Source organism: Ruditapes philippinarum, unplaced genomic scaffold, assembly GCF_026571515.1.
Source record: "Ruditapes philippinarum isolate M1 unplaced genomic scaffold, ASM2657151v2 ctg3958_1_1_1_1, whole genome shotgun sequence".
Classification (NCBI taxonomy): Eukaryota; Metazoa; Mollusca; class Bivalvia; order Venerida; family Veneridae; genus Ruditapes; species Ruditapes philippinarum.
The window spans coordinates 61,603-71,485 of record NW_026855688.1 but is presented as its reverse complement, the minus strand read 5'-3'; positions in this window follow the sequence as shown (position 1 = coordinate 71,485).

Here is a 9,883-nt window from a genome sequence, read left to right as displayed (position 1 = left end):
TTGAATGAAAGTATTAGTTGAAGATTGTTATTTTTGCATTGTATTTTTATTAAGTTAATATATAATCAAAAGGTTAAGAAACCAGAAGGAAAATTTATATAAAATATTTCAAATCATTTCGGATAAGTATCCCAAGAAAAATTATATATTTGCGTTTGAGAATCTTGTGGTTTAAAATCATTTTATTTTGTAGCACTTGAATAATTAATCAACAGCTCGATACACGCTACAACATTTCTTTTGGATAATGTTATTTTTATAAAAAATGGTAGCTTCTATAGTAAATAACTATTTCATACTAGATTGTTTCTGTATTATATGATAGTGGGCCTAAAAAGGCTTACATTCCCGAAAGATAGTACCACAAGGATACACTCCATTAGTAGTCCTATAACATAAGACGTTTCCATTAGTACTACGTACACTCCAAAATCGTATCGACCTCTTCATAAGTTCCTTTAGGAAAACGCGCTGCGAGTTTGAAGCGCTACATAAACCAGCGTAATTTACTACAAAAACAATAGTTTGAGTCGACAGATATGCAGACAGTTAATTTTATCATTCTTTTATCAATGTGCAACTAAAATATAGAATGTAAATAAATCCAATCCAATACAGTCTGTACCACTTTCACCGCTATATACATTCGGCCATGTTATCTGTATACATGTGTTTAATACTGTAGACGAAATTAATTTCCCTGCGTGTTTGTCTCTTGATAATTTGATTATCGTGCAATGTCCTAGTCGAATATCTTTTTTCCGTTTGTGTGTTTACACAGACATATAAGCATTGTGATAGGAAATAGAGAATAACAGGTTACTGTCTTTTGAGAAAGGGTTTCTCAGACGAGGTTAGATATGGTCCTGGAAGGGGCGAGGCTTGCCGAGCCCCTTCCGGACCATATCTAGCCGAGTCTGAGAAATCTCTTCCTCAAAAGACAGTAACCTGTTATTCTTTTTATCATGCCTCTATTATGACTTTGCATCTTATTTTTTTAATTCGGGGCGCTAAATTTCTGAAAGTACGGTAACCACAAGAGGGTTTTACGCCAAAAAAGTAGTCCGAGGGTTTTTACCAATGATTTTATAACACAACACAATTTTTGGTACAATCTGTTTTAACAATTTATTTACTGTGTATTATCATAAATATTCAGCAAAGTCAATTAAACAATACCAACAATAAACATCATCAATGCTGATCTGGCGTAGGAACATAGTGTTCTCAAGTCACTGACTGAGAAAGGTTGATGTTCTCAGACAGGCTTTATCAGGCAGTTGTCATAGTAATGGCATGATAAAATATAATAGAAATAAGGGCTGTAACGAACATCCGACCTCTCGGTACATCGCGAATGTGTCATGAATTGCAGACGCAAATATTCGCGTCCCTTTGTATCGCCAGATTCACATTTTGTTTGTAATTATAACTGAAAGAGACATTCTGAAATAGCTTTTAATACTTTATCATTTAGCTTATAAAACAAATCTTTTTAAGATAATCATCGTATTTTCATAGTGTATCCAAAACGTATTATATATCCGAAAGTAAACATCTACGGTAAAGCAAGCAAGCAAGCAACAATAAGTTCCGCTTTAACTACAACACAAGAAAAATAATTAAATGTTCGTAATGTTTATTTGTACCATTGGTTTATAAAGGCAATGCATATCTAATTCTATAAATTGAATTTAAAAAAGTAATGAGTTACATTATTTATAATTAAGTGATTGGCCTGTCCGTGCTCTGTCTTGTGCCCTGTCCTGTTTTTGTTTGGGGTTCGCCTAAGCTCCTTGCCGCTGGTTTTTGTTGCTGGGTCAGGTGGGAGTTGCGTTCATTTAACGCCGCCTTTCCTTCATGATCTTGTTTATCATATTTTAATACGATGAGTCAATGACGTTTGTTTGAGGCGTAAAATGAAACAAACAAAAAAGCTAAACACGATATGGTATGTGTTACACAAACACTTTACTTTATAAATGACAGTTAGTCTTAGATACTTTCTAGAAAGTTATAATTTTGAAACTGTTCTTGTTTCTTGTCATTGAGATTTTATAACATGTTATGTGAAACTTAACCTGATCTTTTTTTGTAAAACATGTGTCCCTTGTAAATGGTTTCTGCTATATATTTGAATGGCTGAATCACAAAGTCTCATGTAAGATATGATAGTTTGACATATAACATTTTAAGATTTAATCATCCAGGCATTTTCTGTTGTATCGCAAACCGAATTGCGTATTGCTCCCTTATGCTAAAGATCTGTATATGGTTTTCCAATAAATAACTGTACTTCAATTACAAACACTTTTGATATATACAGCGGTGTACAACTTATTTTCAAAGAATTTCTAACATACAATAACGTTTGTTTTTAATGATGTTTTACTTTACTGTAATTTACGTATGGAAGCATGGCTCAATGTCTAAGTTGTTCAGTCATATATTACTTATATTGTACTTCAACACCCGTTTGATATAACAATTTAAAGACTCCTCAATGTTTTATATGGTCTTCAAACTTTGTGACATTTCTTCACAAAATCATGTTTTCTATGTTTACATCAAATGCTATAGTCCAGTAACAGATTTTAGTTATATCAAAAGAAAAACAATATATAATAATAAAAGTATATACTTACACCAATATTTTAACTTATTATAATAATAAAAAACATATTTCCACTTTTAACAGTATCTTCCATAAAAGCTTTCGCAAACTGTTGTGTGTGTATGAGATAACTTTTAACCATATATTCCATACATCACCTACCACATCTCAACTTCACTTATCCCATTTCGATAGATACTCATTTCAACTAGCTTTAGTGTACATTCATGTTAATTGTCAATAAACAACAGACACAATAAATTACATTTTATCATTGATGAAAACTTTTCACCAAGTATAATATTTTTTTTTTAAATATATTTTTGGTTTGAATAATTTTCGGTTAAAAAAAGTTCAAATCACTTGGTAACTTAATGAAGTTATTATCTTAAGAGTTTGTAGTAGATGCAATATATTTATTTATTTTTAATTTAGAAACTTGAATTTTGCTTTGCATTAAATAATAACTGTTAGCATAAGACTGGAAGTAAGTATGCTGACAAAAAAGGTACAGTCTAAAACTCTTTTGATTTATGCAAATAAGTTGAGGGGGTCAACAGGGTGGCATTCAGTTTATCCAGTATTATATTGTGCAAATGACGTCTTGCAGTCAACGCTAAATCGTGCAACTGAGGCATCTCTCAGCTTGTTAACATTTGTTATAAGGATATTGTCAATTTGTATCCACCGGTAGTCTTGGATGTTTGGACGTACTGTTTTAAGAACCCAAACAAGTCATAAAGGACAGAACACTTCTGCTTTTTTAAATGTTTTTCTCTATCTTTCAATATAACTGCTTTGGGTTTGAATAAAGCCTTAGACAGCAAACTTTTGCACTATTCCTTTGATATTTTTTGTGATCGTTATATGAAAGTGCAGAATTATGAAATAACTTGAAGTAAACACCACTTAAGTACTTAAGTCAACATCAGTTCATGAGTATATAGTTAAAGATAAAACATGAACACAATTCAACAATGACACTTGTATGTTTCGAAGGTTTTGTTCAAGATCCCAAATACAATACCTCCACAATTTTTGCAACACCTGACTGTATAAATTTGTCTGATTTTCATGCTATCCGAATTTCATAACACAACATGGTGCTTTGTGTTAAGTAATTAAGTACCAGAATTAAGTGTAGTTATCATTTCTTTTTAAGGTTTGAAACAGTTCAATAATTAAAAATATTTATCTTTATATAATTAGATACTATTTAAAGCAAAACACTAACATGTTATCAGGCAACATAAAACGTAAACAAATCATCCCCCATACCTTAAAAAATCTGCCATTTTGTCAAGACATAATTTTGTTGAATGTATGTCCATGTTTGGACATACAGCATACTGACCCTTACACTACAGGTAAGAAGCAGAGTGATGTTGTTCTTACCATTAAATAGAGCTAAACATTACGAACATTTTGATACCATACACTCATTTTTTTCCAAAATTGGAGTTACGACACTATGGAATATGAGCGACGATATGCCGCTCAAAATAGACCGGAAAAGACAAAAAAAATACCAAGAGAAGACCGAAGAATAGGATATCCAAGCTTTTTGGTATCCTTTTAATTAAAATGGATTTTGTTGATTAATTCCTTACATTTGATACTTTTCTGTTTTCATTCCTATCACATCCCAAGATAAAGTGGCGGTGCCTGTTTTATTATTATTATTGAATAATTAAAATGAGATGTAAATATTTGTCGATAAGCACAAACATTTATAATAGTTTTTATATTAAAATTATTAAGATGTTCTGTATTCGTTCATTATCGGTATTATAGTTCAGTAAACGCTCATTATTTGAAATGAAACGGTTTCATATCGTTTAAGACGCTTTTTATAGAGTAAAGTATAGACTAGTGGCATAACCTGTTATGGAATTATCCATAAATACCCGTGTTATATTGTAGAAGGCGTCCAATTTTAAATAAATATCTGCTCTTTTGTAACTTTGATGTTAGAATTTACTATGAGCTCTCTTCCAGTGTTCTAAGTGAAATAATTTTTATTTTAGAGGGAAAAGGTAAATCCAGTGGAAACTGGGTTGCATGAAAACTATTGATTACTGTTGACATGATAGATATTTATACTGATATAGATTTAACAAATTGGTGGATCAGATATAGACCTGGTTTATTTATAAAGATTGACGTATCAGCTTAAGTTTTATAAAGATAGTTATCATTTATTTTGAATTTCCAATAACCATGGCAAGGTAACCATGACGAAAATCATAATGCATATGTTTTAAACTTTTGTAGTTAATACGATTATTGAAACATCTGTTATGCATTTGCTCGGTGCACGATGCAATCTGGTAAACCTACGTGCCTCCACCGAACTTATGGAACGTCGAATATTCTAGTCAGTCTTCCGAATAGGCCTTAGGCTCGGAATGGCATCCGAAGTCTTCCACCATAAAAACTGGAGAGTCGTCATGTAATCTTTACTGTGTTTTTGCGACGTAAAACCAAATCAAACAAACAAACATACATCCCCAAAATCTCACATTTTATATTCAATTAGAAAATAATAGCAAAATGACAAGTATTTTTGGCCATTATGCAAGTCAAAATAAAGTGTATGGTTCCTTTATAAACTTTTCTCGGAATTCGATAGAAAATGGGAATCTGATCCAAATGCTAAAAGCTTCTTTCTATATTTTTTATCATTGTAACTGTGTTTTTTTATTATTATTGTGTGCGTGTGTGACTTATATAATTATGATGTTATGAAAAAGCCAAATCATGAATGGTAATACTTAGTTGATCTCCGGGAACAAAAGGATGTGTAATATGATACGTAATGTATGACCTGTGATGGTTGGTTTTTAACCCGTTCAAGTGTTGCCAACATTCTTTTAGGGGGCAATCAGACCTGCCAGTCCTGCCAGTCATTAATGTTGCCATTCAATCAAGTTTTTATCCGTAGGATACTTCCTTTTATTTCCTTGGTAATTGGAAAATAAGAACTGCACTGACCACACCCCGCCCAAATTTCATGTACAGTGAAATTTGAGAAAACCACACACTGAGAAAACTGGAACTCTCTAAACACCGGACGAATAGTTCAGTCCAAAATTTTCCCTTCTTTAAACTATTGTATTAAACATTGACAATCCCGAAATCTGTAAAAACCGAATATCGGACGGTTGAAAGGGGACGACAAAGTCAATTATATAGACAATTACCTTGACAATACCGGATGACGAAGGTGTGAATAACCTTGAGTACTTGTCTTATACGCTAACTGAGCGGTAACTGAACAATGATTGTCTGATTTGTTAAATATCTCTCTTTTTACAGTTTCATTTATTGTAAGGTATAGATGTTACCGTTGTATATAATGCCAAAATGCACGAGGAATTGTAAGTTAAAATCAGTATGAATGAAAAATAGAGTATTATTATACTGCGTTGCTTTTTGTATATTAATTTCCCAAAATGACAACGAAACGGAAACGACATTTATCAGCGCTAAGTTCTATTCCATGGCCTAAAAGAACTTGACGAGAGCTGTCTATAAGTGACAAATTTAAATTAATTAAAGACAGTGAAACTTTGCCGAGACCTACTTTAAAAATCGTTATCTGACAATTATGGTATAGGCAATATTTACAATTGGGGCATTATTATAAACAGACAAAGTAAACTATATTCGTTAAATCATTATCCATTACCCAAAAATAAACATATGCGGGTGTAATCGGACTTTATCGCTATAAGTACTAATAATTCTGGGACAAAGTATGAAATTTATTGTCTATCCCGATACAAACTGGATCTCTATGCCGTGCAAAGATGATATTCACAATAGAAGTCAAGAAGGCCAGATCATAATGATCGAGTAATACCTTTTATTTCTATTAAAATATGTGAAGCATTATCAATTAGGTGGGAAAAAATATATAATTTCCCGTTCTTATTTGTACATCTACCATGGACTTTAAAAGACTGTCAGAAGCTCAGTTTTTTGTTATTTTATTTTATATTTTAACGGAATTTCATACACTAATACACAGGCAGAGTGACACTGGTATAACACAACAATAAAGCTGATGATAATAATAATAAACTTCAAAAAGGAAACAATTAAATACCCCGCTAGCGGTGCGCAAATGCGTTCCATTTCCCCCACTGAGTGCCTCAAATTTTACCGATAGTCACGTGACATGTGCGACAGATACCAGACGGACGGTAAATCACGTTAAGAATTGAAGAAATTTCGGCTGTAGATTGATAATAATCAGCAGCTTTTAAATTGGTCAGATGTCACTTGGTCATAAAATGTTGTTAGAGTATACTACCGCAACTTGTGACCCTCTCTTGTGCGATATTTGTGTATTATGCAATTATTTAGCATGAAACGTAGGGGTCCGAGAGAGAACAGCCGATTTATGACACTTCGTTTGATGCGGGGTCGGACTAAATTTGAATCGGCATAACTTTTTTAATAATCAAGCAATTAACATGCGGTTTAAAGCACATGAAAGGAAATTCATTTACGGAGGGAACCGTGTCAGGGATTTTTGTTTGCTCAATAGGCGACTTAATTATCTTTAATTACGTAATATGTATGGTGAAAAAAGTCGCATAAAATGTTTGACGTTACGTAATATTTTTTTTGAGAAAAGATAGAAAAAATTTGAGACACGGTTCCCCAGATAATATAAGTATGGTTATTTTCCAAAAGTTTGATGACAAAAAAATAAAAAAAATGACTTTGATATGACGATTTAAAATTTTAGGATTTTTATTCAAAATCTATCATTTACAAAGGCATTTGTTTTCAAATATGTTATTTTTTATGATGATCAACGACATTTAATGCACAAAGATTAAATAAATAACAATTATTACTAAAATAACTTTGTTTAAATGACAGTTATGTGAGTACCACGGAAAGTGTCTGTTGTCACCTTAAATCCAAAATTCTATTGTATTTATATGCAATAATGTGACAAAAGCAAAACATATTGTATAGTATTTTTATCATTTCTTTATTTAGCATTATACTTACTCATGATCATGAAAATGCAAATATACGTTTAGCATCCTTTGTAAGTCATTGTTCGGTTAATAGGATCCTGAATAGCTGAATGGGGATATTGAGAATACCGGACCGTTGAGAAAACCGGACAAAACCCTCGGTCCGAAAGCCGTCCGGTTTTCTCAACTTTCACTGTACAGTGACTGTCATAGAGTCAATGAAACTTAAGGTAATCTTCCATTCAAAATCATAATATTTCAGACATATTCTAATTATATATCAGACTAACTGGATGTTTGTAACATGAATGAATGAATGAATGAATGAATGAATGAATGAATGAATGAATGAATGAATGAATGAATGAATGAATGAATGAATGAATGAATGAACGTAAGAATGAATGAATGAATAGTATATGCATATATTTATAATTAATTGATTAATAAATAAATAGATAATAAATAATTAAATAAACAAATAAATGAATACAAATAAATTTATAAATAAAATAAAAAAATAAATAATAATAAATCAATAAATAAACAAATAAATAAAAAAAAAATAAATAGAATAATAAATAAGTAAATACATAAATAAATAGAAGAATAAATTAATAATATGACCGTATTCATTTGAAAAAAGGTCGGAACCGAATATTAAAATGTAGAAAAATAACGTTTACTGTTAAACGTCCGACCCGATATGTTAAATAAAAAAAATGATATGGAAGAATTCTAACATACTGTTATTCTCCCATTACGCTCTAATGGAGTATTTCTTCAATAACGTTGTAATGGGGGATTTCTCCCATTTTAATGTTGGGAGATTTCCGCACGATTTTAATTTTGGGAGATTTCTCCCATTTACTTTATGGGTTAGTTCAGCCAATGGGAGAATTGCAAATTTCTTTAAATATATTCCACGAACACTTATAAGTTTATTATAAGTATTAAATATTCAGCACATGCAAAAATATTTAGAAAAAAAAAAAACATTTTTTTCCTCCCACGGTTTTATTCTCCCATTTTATGAAAATGGGGGTTTGAACCCCACTAAAACCCTACTGGGACACTTAAAAAATCGTGGGAGAATTGAAAAAAAAACCATTTGGAGGCCACACTTTGAACGCTTACCCATCGTTTAATTATTGTGTCATCTTTATATAAAGGACCAATAATCGTCTATATTTATCCAAATTACTGTTTTATTTAACTTTCTGTATTGAAACTATATTGAAAAGGGTAGTTGAGTTTGCAACAAATTTGGATTTGCAAACTTATTCCGGAGGCTGTTCTTTATCAAATAGGTAGGTATTATTGTGATTGTCTTGACATGTATTATACTCTGATTGTGCCAACGATGAAGACATACAACCAAACTTGAACCAAACTGTATGCACGTACGTTAAACAGTTTCATCGTCAAGACAAATTATATGCTACAGTGTGCAATCAGGCTTATTATGTATTCCTAGATATTAGAAAGTTCAACAATGGAACCGCTACAATTCGCGGCATAGACTTTAATCTACATCAGTGGATAATCCTTTAGAGCTTTACTTCAAGTATAGACACAGTTATGACACTGCGAAAAGAGTAGAGTATGATAAGAAAATACACATCTCCGTTTATATTTTAGCGGAGAGATTATATTTCTTTAAGTCACCGCCACCGCCGCCGCCACCACCACCATAATTTGATTGGACTAATGACGGAGAAGGTGACTTCTACTGTCTCGTTTTGTAAAATGATATATAACTGTGTAATTATATATGGCACCATATAGAAAATAGACATGTATGACTTGAAGCAGTATTTGTCTTCTTTATATTTTGATCGTATCAATCAATCACATTACATGGGATCATTATACATAACAAGGCAATATTTTGCTTTACAGCCTTCTATTGGGTACCTTTACATTCACTAAAAAAACAACTTTAAGATAGAATAAAATCGTCATTTCATTTCCTGCAGTGCAAATCAAAATGTGTTAAATGGTCCTTCATGTTTCTACGAGAAAATCTATTATTGATGTAATATACACAGTATAGTCCGCATATCTTCGAATTTGAATCCTGTGTCTGACTGTAATTCATTCAGAAAGTCTTCTTAAAAGATGACATTTATTATAAGCTAAAAATATGGCTTACTAAACGGGACTGGATTAATATCATTAAGAATGACATTTATTCTAGTTGAAAAATAAGGCTTACTAAATGTAACGGGTAAAATATCAATTACTGTCTGTGTATAATGATAATTAT